General features: G+C 42.4%; 1 protein-coding gene and 1 long non-coding RNA gene across 2 annotated transcripts in view; one reads left to right on the top strand and one right to left on the bottom strand.

Moving 5' to 3' along the window:
- Positions 1-14,801, bottom strand: part of LOC121275808 (A disintegrin and metalloproteinase with thrombospondin motifs 12-like) — a 689,364-nt gene that overhangs the window by 640,989 nt on the left and 33,574 nt on the right. The gene's annotated exons all lie outside the window — the stretch shown is intronic.
- Positions 5,852-14,801, top strand: part of LOC121281072 — a 32,669-nt gene continuing 23,719 nt past the window's right edge. Inside the window, exon 1 of the long non-coding RNA XR_005943806.1 lies at positions 5,852-5,934. This is a non-coding gene — a long non-coding RNA (uncharacterized LOC121281072). The remainder of the gene's footprint in view (positions 5,935-14,801) is intronic.

The raw sequence follows: 14,801 nt of genomic DNA, 5'->3' as shown, positions 1-14,801 counted from the left end.
CTGGCTTGATAGTAATGATACAGTGGGGAATAAGCCAGGCCGTGACGTTACAGATCGTGTTCGCGCACAATTCTGCTGCTGCTGCTGATGGTCCACAGCGCCTCATGGATGCCTAGTCTTTAGTTGCTAGATCTGTTCAAAATCTATCCCATTTAGCACGGTTAGCAGGGTGTCCTCAATGTGAAGGCGGGACTTTGTCTTCGCAATGACTGTGCGGTGGTCACTCCTACTGATACGGTCATGGACAGGTGCATCTGCGGCAGGCAGGTTGGTGAGGATGAGGTCAAGTATGTTTTTCCCTCTTATTGGTTCCCTCACCAATTGCCGCAGACCCAGTCTAGCAGCTATGTCGTTTAGGACTCGGCCAGCTCGGTCAGTAGTGGTGCGACCGAGCCACTCTGGTGATGAACTTCAAAGTCCACCACCCAGAATACATTCTGCGCCCTTGCCACCCTCCGTGATTCCTCCAAGTTCAACATGGAGGAGCACTGATTCATCAACTGAGGGAGGGCGGTATGTGGTAATCAGCAGGTTTCCTTGCCCATGTTTGACCTGATACCATGAGACTTCATAGGGTCCAGAGTCGATGTTGAGGACTCCCAGGGCAACTCCCTCCTGCCTGTATACCACTGTGCCACCATCTCTGCTGGGTCTGTCTTGCCGATGGGACAGGACATACCCAGCGATGGTGATGGTGTGTCTGGGACATTTTCTATCAGGTATGATTCCATGAGGATGACTATGTCAGGCTGCTGCTTGACTAGTCTGTGAGACAGCTCTCCCAAGTTTGGCACTAGCTCCCAGGTGTTAATAAAGGGGACTTTGCATGGTTGACAGGGCTGAGTTTGCTGTTGTCATTTCCGGTGCCTTGGTCAATGCCGTATGGTCCGTCCGGTTTCATTCCTTTTTTGAGACTTTGTAGCAGTTTGGTACAACTGAGTGGCTTGCTAGGCCACTTCAGAGGGCATTTAAAAATCAACCGCATTGCTGCCTTGTTCTGGATGGTATCAAGCTTCTTGAATGCTGTTGGAGCTGCATTCATCAAGGCCTGTGCAAAGTATTCTGTCACACTCCTGACTTGTGCCTTGTAGATGGTGGATAATCTTTAGGGAATCAGGGGGCGAGTTATTTTCTGCAGAATTCCCAGATTCTGACCTGCTTCCGTAGCCACAGTATTTATATCGCTGGTCCATTCAGTTTCTGGTCAATGGTAACCCCACCTCCCCCTCCAAAAAGGTGATAGTGGGGCATTCAGTTATCGTAATGCCATGGAATGTCAAGGGGAGATGTTTAGATTCTCTTTTGTTGGAGATGGTCATTGCCTGGCACTAGTGTGGCATGAATATTACTTGCCACTTATCAACCCTAGCCTGAATGTTGTTCAGGTCTTGCTGCATATGGCATGGACTGCTTCAGTACCTGAGAAGTTGCTAATGGTGTTGAACATTGTGCAATCATCAGTGAACATCCCCACTTTCCACTCGAAAAGGAAAATGATTCCTGAAAAACCAGGAAAAGGTGAGTGGCAGTCCAACACTGTGGAGGGAGAGATGGTCTCTGTGAATCCTTAACAGTGATCTGAGCATGAATACCTGTTCTCATCCAATGTCCTTATGATGTATATAAGTGATAATTTAAGCACATCGGTCACATCGAGGGCCAGGGAGAGAAATCATGGGCCCTGGTGCTTCTCCTGTTTCAAGCCTCATAACCCTCCTTGACTCACTCCTTTAATCCTCCCTCTCAACCATGCATGTTTTTTTTATCTCTTTCAAGATTCGCCAATCAATTTACCAAACAATTACAGAAATGTCCTAGTAAAATTATAATACCCATTGTTGACAGTTGGTTACAAGTATTGTCCGATATATATGCAGCATGAGTTATTAACATTAAGGACAGGAAAGATATAATGCAGTGTTAGTTTGTGTGTGCCCTATAGATGATTCCTATGCGACTATTAAGCAAACTAGAGAGTACAAATTTTACTATACCTGCATCATGCAGTATTGATAATTTGACAGGAAAGTATCCCATTAGTTCTTTATAACTCTGAGCAGATGATAACACTGATTTTGGTGACTCCCTCAGCTCCCATTAACATGTTCTGCACATTGGACCATATATATATACAGTGACAGTAAATTCATTTTTGGGGAAGGATTCAATCCTTGCAATGCAGATAAACTGCACAAGAGCTTTTCCATTCTGTAAAAGCAGTAGAAGACTTTCTCCTGCCTGGGTGCAAGACCCTGAGGGGTCTTGACAGGGTGGATGTGGAGGGGACGTTTCTTCTTGTGGATGAATCTAGAACTAGGGGTCACTGTTTAAAAATAAGGGGTCGCCCATTTAGAGATGAGGTGAAATTTTTTCACACAAAGGGTCATGAGTCTTTGGAACTCCCTTTCTGAAAAGGGGTTAGAAGCAGAGTCTTTGAATATTTTGAAGGCAGAGGTGGATAGATTCTTGGTAAGCATGGGGGTGATAGGTTATCGGTGGTAGGTGGGATTCAGATTTCAAGTTACTATCAGATCAGCCATGATCTTATTAAATGTCAGAGCAGACTCGAGGGGCTGAATGGCCCACCCCTGCTCCTTGTTCATATAATATTATTCCATACACTTAATTCAGAGAAGGGGTGTAATTGGATTCTACTTTATCAGCAATCTCACAGGTTAGGAAAATCAAACATCTCCTGAGCAACAAAGTGGAATGGCTGAACGACATATCTTCACTGTCAGTAAGAAAGATTGAAGCCCTCCGGTTTCTCTGTGCGATGCAACTTTTAAGAAGACAAAGACTGAATAGTTCACATTGTATCTATTTCATGATCAGCAAGTCTGAAGACTCTGCTGATTGCTGCTTCTCACTGCAATATATTTTCCATATCTACTATGCAACACAACTTTATCATGATATTTCAATACCTCAAAAAATTCATTAAAGCACCAATGTGGAGTGGGATAATAGATTAATAGACAAAAGGACAAGATTGAGTCAATGGAAAAGACTCTTGAGAATCATGAGCAGCGTAAAGCCGGTTACTGATTCACTATGAGCCCATTATGCACTCCTGTCCTGGCAACCTCACCCCACAAAACCAACTCACAGTAAACTTCCATTAGTAACGAAATAAACAAACTCCAGCCATGATACCACACTCTGTTCACAAGATAATAATGGATGACAAAGGCCATCTAGCCCAGCTCACTTCATCCATCCAGAATGACATACAAACATATAAACATATGTGTTCAGCGCAGCAGTAGGCTATTCAGCCCCTTGAGCCTGCTCTGCCATTTGATAACATTGCATATATTATATTAGTGACTACAAATCAAAAGAACTTAATTGGCTGTAAAGTGATTTGGATCATTGTGAAAAGTGCTTTATAAGTATAGGTTTCGTCTTTCTTTCACTGCATGTGCAGTTGGCAAAGTGACTGTAACAATGGCGAAATTGGAGGCCCAAAGCTGATTCTCTAAGGATAACTAGTCACAGAGCAATCAACTGATCTTAGGAAACTGGCTAAAAAGAAATCATGATATTTACAAAATAAATCAACTCTGCAACTAATACAACCTTACCATTCTGATTTTTCAGGTGCCAACAAACAATATACCATATATGGCATCTGCCCATTTTATGCTAATGACACTATCCCCAGAATTTGTCAGTCAGGCATCTACCAGCAGTTTAGAAAAAATGTAGATTGAATTATTGATCCGAATTTTTCAGAGAAGAATGATACATAGCCTAAAAAATCAGAATATGTTAAATCGAGAACTGGACTGTTTCCCCTTTCCTCTGAATATGACATACAAATTATGCTGCACACTGAATTTCCAGCCTATCCACACAGGTGCCATATGATGTTGCATTACATTTGTACTAAACAAATGTGCAAATAGTATTTTTTTTAGAAATTCTAATTGTTGTTTGAGGCATGAGGGAAACAGGCAAATTAAGTGGAAAACTGTAATTAATAAATAAAACTCCTCCAACAGTACAAGAAAGTGTGACAGCTATATGCAGAGGGGAATAATTTCTAGAAGCATTATTAAATCATAAGGATGGGTTTCTATAAAGGACCTTTTATGGTAAAAGTCCTTTATGCTGTTTCTCTGGGGTTTCAAAGATTTTTTTGCCAGTTAAAATGGATGTTTGGGAGAATCCTCCCAGTAATGAAATTGTAGTCCCACAGTGTGGCACCTTCTGCTATATCTTAACAGGATGGAGTAGAGATTTGTAAAACCTTTCTTTAAACAATCTCTTAGTGACAAATAGAGATTCCATTCCCAGACTCACAAAAGTATAAAGCAGGCGATAGTAACACTCCCAGTTTTTAGTTTCTTACATGTATTTTGATGAGGCTTAAGATTCTCAAGCCTCTGGCACAGCAACACAGCATGTCATCAGCATTGCTCCGACTTTAGGGCATTTTTCGACCAGATTTTCAAATGAGAGCACTCTCACGACAGCTGCTCAGAGCAGGAATGGCTGCCTCTAAACTTTGAGCAGCTTCACAGTTTTCTGGCAGACTTTTAAAAAAGATCGAAACTACGAAGCTGCCTGAAGGTCGGAAGCAGCAATTGTCAGGGAAACAGACCCGAAAGACTGGCTTTACAAAAAATAGAACTGTCAAGTCAATATTTTCTTTTATTCATTCACAGCAAAGCTGAAATGTATTGCTCATCACTAACTGTCCTTGAGAAAGTGGCACTGAGCCATCACCTTGACAACTGACTGGCTTACCAGACCATTTCAGAGGGCAGTTAAGAATCAACCACATTGCTGTGGATCTGGAGTCACATGCAGACCAATTCAGGTAAGGACAGCAGATTTATTTTCCTGAAGGACATTCATGGACCAGATGGGTATTTACAACAACCCAAGAGTAATATGGTCACCATTGTGACACAAGCTTTTTATTCCAGATTTATTTAGCTGAATTGCCAACTTTAAAAACAATTTGCGACTGTCAAACTTGGTCTCAGGTCTGAAGCTCAGGTCACTCAGTCTGGACAAGGACAAGGACTTCATTTACAACAATGAGCCAGGGCCTCGCTAGCCCCAGGCCCCACTGTTTTGCAGCTTATGCACCCCCCTTCTCCCAGGCCCTGGTCACATCTCATGCTCTAAAAATACAATCCTTGTACCTGGGTGAGCTCTATCCACCAAACTGTTTAAACCCCAATGTTTTTATTGACAAGAGTGAAGAAAACCAAAAGAATAGAGGTGGCCTGCATTTTCTACTGCACCAACTCCACATGTTAGCAAGACCAATTGAGTAAGCATCACCTCTTTGATTTTCTTCATCATTATGAATGTGAAAAGAATAAATTTAGACAGATATCTGACTTAATGCATTTAAATATTTCAGAATCAGCAGCATCATAAGTTATGCAAATATATATTATGTACCTTTTAAACGTTTTGCAATTTGGCATAACCTTTTAAAATGTTTTAGAAGGCATAATGATTTTAATTCATTAAAGCAATCATCATTTGAACTGACACCCATATGCACACTGAAATTATTAAACCACCGTGTTCAGCATTAAATAAACTTTTTACGCTTTAGGTAATTAGAAAAAGTTAATTACGCCAGAAAATGTGAAAGGCCTTTTATCTCATATGCCACAAAAATTGCAATTATCAGGATTTAAGAATCACAAGGGTTTTATTTTGCCAAGCACATTCGCTATCTAAAAGAAAAACTTTCAAACAACACCCATTGAAGATAGCACCACCTGAAATCACTGCATCCGTTTCATGGTCTGAAGTGTATGCAACAATATTTTCTTCTATTCATTCACAGCAATGCCAGCATTTATTACCCATCACTAACTGCCCTTGAGAAATTGGCACTGAGCCATCACCTTGACTGGCTTACTTGGCCATTTCAAAGGAGTCACACACAGGCCAATTCAGGTAAGGATGGCAGATTTTTTTTCCTAAAGGATATTCATGAGCCAGATGGGTTTTTACAACAACCCAATAGTTATGTGGTCACCATTAATGACACTAGCTTTTTATTCTGGATCTATTTAATTAAATGAATTGCCTAGCTGTTGTGGTGGGATCAAACTCAGGTATATTGGTCATTAGACCAGGCCTTTGGATTACAAGTCCTCTAAAATAACCTCCACATTACCATGTCCAGGAGCCAACTGTGAAGTGCAGAGACCCATGCCTAAATTGCACAGGCACTGGAGCTACTCAGATCAATGCCTTTAAAAGGCAGCCCTTATGGCTGCCTGAAACAGCCGCTTATCAAAATGAGCCCTCCACTCACTTCCAAATGGGATTGGTAAATACACAGTTCATACACCAACTGGTATTGCCAGGCTTTGAGCAGCTTTTTAAAAATTCCCCAAAACTTACAAAAAGTTGATTTTATTGGGAAACAGGCATAAGATTGCTCCTCCAGGTTCCACAAATCAAACGGGGGCTGTTGCCAGCCTGCTCGCAGTGCATGGTAAAATTGCTAGGATCTGACAGGCAAGCTACATGGGAGTGACTGGAACTTGGAGCATTTATTACTGTGAAACCCAAGAATGAACTTAGAGGCACAACCACCGGACTGTTCACTGAAGCAGCCAAAGCAAAGGAACAGCCAGGTCAAAATCATATCAAATTCTATGGACAATATTCCTTGAGTTGGCAGTAATACTGCTTTAACTCTTCCATCATGTTGAACAGACGAGCACCCTCCCACATACTTTAGAATCGTTGTAAATACCTCAGTTCACAAAAGTGGCACAGATCTCTCCCTAGCCATCCTACTACTGAGCTCAACGCTGGGTACAACATAATGACCAAAATCCTGGCCAGTGAATTAGACACAATTGTCTATATATGTAGACATCCATGGCATTGGTTGGAGAAGTTAAACTTGAATTATTAAAGCATGGAGTGAATCAAATTGGCTGAAGACTGGCAATTATGATACAGGGGATCTCAGAAGGAGGCTAAGATGGGTCGTCCACTTGGCACATCTGGCTGAAGATTGTTGCAAATACTTCAGCCTTCTCTTTTGCACTGATGTGCTGGGCTCCCCCATCATTGAAGGTGGGGAAATTTTGGAGTCTACTGCTCCAGTGTGTTGTTTAATCGTCCACCAAGAAGGGTGCAAGAAGGCATGCCAGGAGCAAGACCAGGCATATCTAAAACTCTTGTGTCAATCTGGTGAAGCTACAACATTGGACGAATTGCATGCCAAATAGTAGAAGCAGCATGCAATAGACAGAGCTAAGGGATCCCACAACCAACAGATCATATCTAAGCATGATAACATAGCTCCCCCAAAAAAAATCAAGGGGCAGAATTTTACATCCCAAAGGCAGGCGGGCACCCAACCCAATCGGGCGAAAATCACGCAAGAAGACATCGGGCCAGCGTGCCGATGTCATTGCGCACTTGCATGATATTTCGCTCGGCGGGCGTGTGCAAAAGTCGGAAGCACGCCCCATAAACAATTAAAAGGGCAATTAAGCCCATTAATGGCACAACTGACTTCAGTTTTTTGTTGTCCGTCCAACCTTATGGTCAGTGGATGGGCGAATCTACCACTCCCGGGCCCGCCGATCGGGCGCACCTGCCAAAGCTAAAATTCAGGCCAAGGAGTTTGGCCAGTTTTCAGGATACAAGCTTAACTATTTCAGAACTAACAACATGCCTCTCAGTCAGGATATCCCAACATTAATTTGCATGGTCAGCAATTAGCTTCAAATATTTCAGCGCAGGACTCCATCACACACCTGTCTATAAAAATAAAAAAACTTCCCCCACTTGCCCCATGTTCAACATATATACTGAGCCTTACTCCATCTTGTGGAAAGCAAGCACAATGAAAGTGAAAATACTTCCCTGGCTCATTAATCTACTTATAGATATTGCCATTCAAGGTCCCTATCCAAGATTGTTGGCGGATTCTCATAGACAGGCAAGAAATCATGAATTAACATTTCTAGCAACTCAAGACTGGGCACTTATGAGGCGCTGTGGGCTATCAGCAGTGGCAGAATTGTATTTAACCACAATATATAACCTTATGACCTGGCATATCCCCCACTCTACCATTAGCACCAAGCCAGGCTGTCAATCCAGGCTCAAAGAAGGGTGCAAGAAGGCATGCCAGGAGCAAGACCAGGCATATCTAAAACTCTGGTGTCAATCTGGTGAAGCTACAACATTGGACGACCTGCATGCCAAATAGTAGAAGCAGCATGCAATAGACAGAGCTAAGGGATCCCACAACCAACAGATCATATCTAAGCTCTGCAGTCCTGCCACATCCAGTCATGAGCAGTGGTGGACAATTAAACAACACACTGGAGCAGTAGACTCCAAAATTTCCCCACCTTCAATGATGGGGGAGCCCAGCACATCAGTGCAAAAGATAAGGCTGAAGTATTTGCAACAATCTTCAGCTAGATGTGCCAAGTGGACAACCCATCTTAGCCTCCTTCTGAGATCCCCCACATCACAATTGCCAGTCTTCAGCCAATTTGATTCACTCCATGCGCTATCAAGAAACAGCTGAAGACACTGGATGCAGTAAAGACTATGGGCCCTGACAACATCCTGGCAGTAGTACTGAAGATTTATGCTCCAGAACTAGCTGTGCCCCTAGCCAAGTGTACAGCTATAACATTGGCATCTACCAGGCAATGTGAAAAATTGCCCAGGTATGTCCTGTATACAAAAAGTAGAAGAAATCTAACTCAATTACCACCCTGTTAGTCTATGCTTGATCATTTGTGAAGTGATGGAAGATGTCACAGACAGTGCTATGAAGAGGCAGTTACCCAGCAATAATTTACCCATTTAAGCTCAATTTGGGTTCCACCGGGACCATTCAGCTCCTGAATTGGTTACTGATCAATTGGGCTACTTTGTCCTGGTTGGTGTTGAGCTTCTTGCGTATTTTCTGAGCTGCACTCATCCAGGCAAGTTGAGAGTATTCCATCACAATCCTGACTTGTGCCTTGTAGATGGTGGACAAGCTTGGGAGTCACAAGGTGTGTTATTCTCCACCTCTGGAATTCCCAGCCTCTGACCTGTTGTTGCAGTTACAGGATTTATGTGGCTGGCCCGGTTCAGTTTCTATTCAATGGTAACCCCCAGGATGTGGGGGATCTTGATAGCCTTCGTCCAAACCTGGACAAAAGAGCTGAGCTCAAGAGGTGAGGTGAGAGTGCCTGCCCTTAAAATCAAGGCAACATGAGGCATCAGGGGGCCTTAGCAGAACTGGAGTCAATAGGAATTGGTTGGGCAGGGGGGGGGACTCTCCTCTAGTTGGAATCATACCTTGCACAAAGGAAGATGTTTGTGGTTGTTGGAGGCCAATCATCGCAGTCAAAGGACAGCAAAAGTTCCTTAGGGTAGTGTCCTAGGCCCAACCATCTTCAGCTGCTTCATCAAAAGGTCAGAAGTAAGGTGTTCACTGATGATTGCACTATGTTCAGTACCATTGTGACAAGTAACATTGGTGCCACACAAGTGCAAGGCAATGGCCATCTCCAAATAGAGAGAATCTGACCATCTCCCCAGATGTTCAATGGCAATTTCACCTCTGAATCCCTCACGTGTAACATCCTGGGGGTTACCATTGACCAGAAACTGAACCAGATCAGCCATATCAATACTGTAACTACATGAACAGGCCTTCCCCATGGCTCATAACACCTCTGAGCTAGCATGAGACACACCACCTTCAGAAGCCGAACTGACTCCATCAAAATTGTGGGGATGCTGAAATCACCTTCCTTGCAATGGAACCACTGGCATTGGGATTTCTTCCTGTGGGCTCATGTCCTCTACCCTTATCCCATGCCCTTAAAAAATACCACACAACGGGACTAGGAGTGAGAATCCCAGGACCAGGTCGCCGTGCTCTCCCCCCGCCCAATGCAGGTTTGTCCCATGTTGTGACAGCAAAATCCGACCCTATGTCTTCACTAATAACTCCCAAGGGTCTAATATACATTAAAAGTTTTGTTATTTGACACTCTACCAGGGCACTCCATTAACCAGAATTCTTGATGGGGGCCTATCAGGACTTTTTTTTGGTTGGAGTTTGTAACATCAGAATATTTTGACATTATTTTCTGTATACTGTCACTTACTGTTGGTGTACCTATACCACATGGACTGCAGCAATTGAAAAAGGCAGCTCACCACCACCACCACTCACCAAGAGCAACTAGGGATGGGCAATAAATGCTGGCCCAGTCAGCAAAGCCCACATCCCGTGAATGAATATTAAAAAAAGTCCAAATCCTTTTTTCTCTAAATATGGGCAGTAGTTAAACCAGATCTGGGAACCTATAAGGACTGTTTTAAATTTATACCTTAACTGGTCAAACAACATACTATAAGTCTAAATAATCATTGAATAAAGACTTTAAAAAATTAAAGAAATATGGCAAAACAGGTTGTGTGTCCGGACTGCAGAACGTGGGAGGTTGTAAATGGCGGCTGCCCTGAGCAAACATGCCTTCTTGAGACAACTCCACCTTGAACCTCTCTGGCTCAGTCATTGAGCTGGAGTGCAAGTTCAAGAGACTCCAAAACATAAGGGGGGAGGAGGAGTTTCTGAACAGTTTTATCTAGAATACAGTCATATCCCAGAGCAAAACACAGGTCCATGAAAGCGGAGGTGTGATTTATAGGGAGCTGGGTAGCAGGCATTTAGGACAGGTTGAGAAGGAGGTCCCGCAGATACTGGTCCTGTTCAACAGGTATGATGTTATGAGGACTCAAAACGTCAACTGTGCTCTTCTCCACCGATGCTGCCAGACCTGCTGAGTTTTTCCAGGTATTTCTGTTTCTGTTTTTGGTATGATGTACTTGTTGCTTGTGAAGACAAGGGAAAACGCTGCAGGGAAGACAGCCACAATGCAGACCAAGGCACCATGGCTCAGAAGGCTACTTGGGAGTGAAAGAACAGGACAGAAATGTGGTAGTAATAATAGGAGACTCTTTGCAGCCAAGAACAGGAATCTCAAAGGATGTGTTGCCCAGCCAATGCCAGGGTAAGGGATATCTCACAGCACATGTAGAGAACTTGGAAAGGGAGGGGGTAAATCCTGTTATCATCGTCCATGTTGGAACAAACAACCTAGGTAGAAACATAGGAGGTCCTGCTGAAAGGGTATCAGAATTTAGGTTCAAAATAAAAAGGTTCTTAAGGGTAATAATCTCTGAACTATTGCCCAAGCATGTGCAACTTGTCAGAAGGTCGGACAGGTTAGAATAAATAATACACGGCTGAACGGCTGGCGTGGGAAAGAGGGGTTCATTTTCATGGGACACTGGCAACAGTTCTGAAACAAGAGTGAGCTATATTGATGGGATGGGTTCCAGGAATAAAGTGGCAAATTTTGAGGAGCAGGGCCCTTAAGAAAATATGTTGGCCATATAAGTTCTAAATCTACTATTACATTGTTTTCCTATGTATTAATCATTTGAGTCCCCAAACATCATTAAAGTTATGCTTTTTAAGTGAAAAATATTAGTGCCAGTAGGCATTTTATTTTGACCCATGTGGTATTTTTGAATCATTAGTCTTCGGCATAGTTAGAATTTCATCTTGCAAGAGTTTAATTATTTCATTCAGATCTATTAAAAACATGATTACAGAAAAAAATACTTACTTCTGACTGGGGGGGGGGGTGGTATATAGAGGGGCAACTGCTTTTCTTAATTTATATTTATAAAATAGACTTGGGTGTACAGGGCACAATTTCAAATTTGTGAACTATGAGGATCGTGATAGACTTCAAGAGGATACAGGCAGGCTGGTGGATTGGGTAGACATGTGGCAGATGAAATTTAATGTAGGGACGTGTGAATTTTGGTCAGAAGGACAAGGAGAGGTACATAAAATAAAGGGTACAATTCTAAAGAAAATGCAGGAGCAGAGGGACCTGAGAGTATAAGTGTAAAAATCATTGAAGGTGGCAGGGCAGGTTGAGAAGGCTGTTACTAAATTATACCGAATCCTGGGCTTTATAAGGCAAGTAATTTATAAATCTTCATAAAACACTGGCTCAGCCTCAATGGGAAGGATGTGAAGATTTCAGAAAGGGTGCAGAAAATATTTATTGTTCTGAGGATGAGGGCCTATCAATAGCAAAAGCAGGGAGGAATCAGCCTGTGATTGGATGAGCAGCTTTACAGCATTTTTTCAAATATAAGTCACTTGAATGTCCAACAAGTTTGGTGGGCCGCATTGAATTGGACAAGTCTGTTTTAAATAGAAGGTGCTGGAGCGATGCTCTGGTGCGCTCCGGAAGCACCACACCACTGATGGGCTCCACCTGAACCAGGGTGGAACCCGTGTCCTGGCAGAAAGGATAAATAGTGGAGCAGTAAACAGGTAGGATGGGGCAAAGGGATGTACAATATTCGTAAGCAGCCTAAATGTAAACAGAACAGGGCAATAGAACATAGGAAGAAACAAATTAAGGGATGACATAGATGGAAAGGGAATTAATAGTGAGAACAGTAGTCTAAAAGATGGTTGAACATAAAATGAGAGGCAATCCTATCAAAAATGAGTTAAAATTACTGATAGCAATGCACACATAGTCCATAATAAATATATGGAGGCACTAGAGGGGGTGCAAAGAAGATTTGCGAAGATGATACCCAAAATGTCAGTCAGGAAAGGGTTGACTGACTGGGTCTCTTGAAAAAGAGGGCTGAGGGGGGATCTAATTGAGGTCTTTAAAACTTGGATAGATTTTGATAAAAGTGGATACAGAGAGAATGCTTCCTCTTGTGGAGAAGCGCTTAACTAGAGGCCATCAAGATAGTTACCAAGAAATCCAATAGGGAATTCAAAAGAAACTTCTTTATCCAAAGAGTGGTAAGAATGTGGAACTCATTATCGCAGGGAGTGGTTGAAACAAATAGTTTAGGGGAAAGCTAGACAAGCATTTGGGAAAGGAATAGAGGGTTATGATCATAGATTTAGATGAGGAAAGATGGGAGGAGGCTTAAGCGGTGCCTAATGAAGAACACCACTCTGGACTTACCTCCAGTCTTAAAATGAACTCACAATGCTCCCTGCTTTCTATCCTGTAGTTCCAGGAGGTTTCAAATCCCCTTGTCAATAAAGTTCAGTTGTGGACATGATTTATTGAAACAAAGTCAGGACAAATTTCTCATGTTTCATGCCAACTACATTACAGCAACAAACTCAGCCAGCGATTTATAGTTTAACACAGGTTATACTATCCATATCAGGTCTGGATGGGAGAATGCATGTGTCCTCTTGCAGCTTTGGTCTTCAGTTTTCAGGCTTCTTCTCTATTTCTCGTTTTCTTGATAACCAAATGGAATGGGACAGAGTGCTCTGCAAGAGGGGAGGAGCTAGCCTTAGTCTTTTAGAGAAGGGGCTGGTCTTAGTCTTTTAGGGGAGAAGGAAATTAAAGTCAATACATGAAAGAAGTTTTCTATAGCATTTGCTGGTCTGGTTGCAGATAATGGTGGACCATGTATTTGCACATGCCATCACCACCATTTGCCACCACAAAATGAGGGACAGGAAGTCCAGAACTCATCTACCAAAACTTAGGCCTGCAATAAATTTTTATTATGCTGCTATTAAGAGCATCAAGTGACAACAGTATAGCCAATTGTAAAACTTCAGCCTGCACAATCTAGGTATTGATTGAGCATACCTCTGAGACTATCTGCCCTCCTCCTTCTTTCCCCATTTCCCACCGTCACATAATTTCCTCTAATATTTCACCTTCCCCCTTGACATGATGATTCTGACCAGTTATCATAGCTGCCGTCTCTCCCATTTTCTGGCAAGTTTCTCGCATACACTTTCCATTGTGAGCCTTTCGAGTTTACAACAGCTTGCATATATATACCATGTATATGCACATACCATGTATATACCACGCCAACTATGTTCCATAAATGCTCTCTTTTCTCCTTGTACCTTTATTGTGATTAAATCAGGACCCGTTGCAAAATGCCCCAATCTACCACACTCTTCCCCAGCTAATCCTACTTTGACAAAACCCACATAATCTATGAAATGAATGCTGCAAAACAAAGTGCTGAACACCACTGTTTTAAGGATTGAAAAACCTTACCCAACATTTCAGTTCTCCCATTTCACTGGACTCCTGTTCAGGCAGCTTGGTTTGAAACAGCAACTATGCCCTTTGCATTCTACCTCGTAAATGTTGTCACAAGTGTTTAATAAGCGGTAGTGAATAGGGGCTTGCATCTGTAAAAAGGTGATTATTTTCATAATATTGCTATTACAAATGGATGCCCTTCATTGAATTTCTATTAGTACTGTAAAAAAAAACAGTTCAGACAGGGCTGTACACTCACCACTCACTCTTGAATGAAATGAAGCTGAAACATCATAAGCTACTCCATCTGCTGTTTTACATAAATGTTCAGGTGGAAAGGTGAAGCAGCAAATCTCCAGGCAACCTTCTATTTATTGACAAGCTGGTCAGCCAGTACCTTGCATTATATTTCACCGACATTGCTATATAAATCCACAGCTTCTGCTGTCTGATGTTAGTTCAGGATTACTTAGTAGAAATAAGCTGCTTTCTATCATCTAGCAATGCAAGTCAACCAGAAAGTGAAATTCTATTGTGTTCCTCCCTCTTAGGCAAGTCATTAAACAGGGCAGAAGCAGAAGCAGAAGCAGAACTAAGGCAGAAGTTTATCTGAAAGCACAAAGCATCTGCAATATATTGGATTAATTAGCAGCACAAATAGAGGTTAGATCTAATTGCCATTACAGAAAC

The sequence above is a fragment of the Carcharodon carcharias genome, chromosome 1, assembly GCF_017639515.1.
Source record: "Carcharodon carcharias isolate sCarCar2 chromosome 1, sCarCar2.pri, whole genome shotgun sequence".
Taxonomy (NCBI): Eukaryota; Metazoa; Chordata; class Chondrichthyes; order Lamniformes; family Lamnidae; genus Carcharodon; species Carcharodon carcharias.
This window is presented reverse-complemented; position numbering and strand designations above follow the sequence as displayed.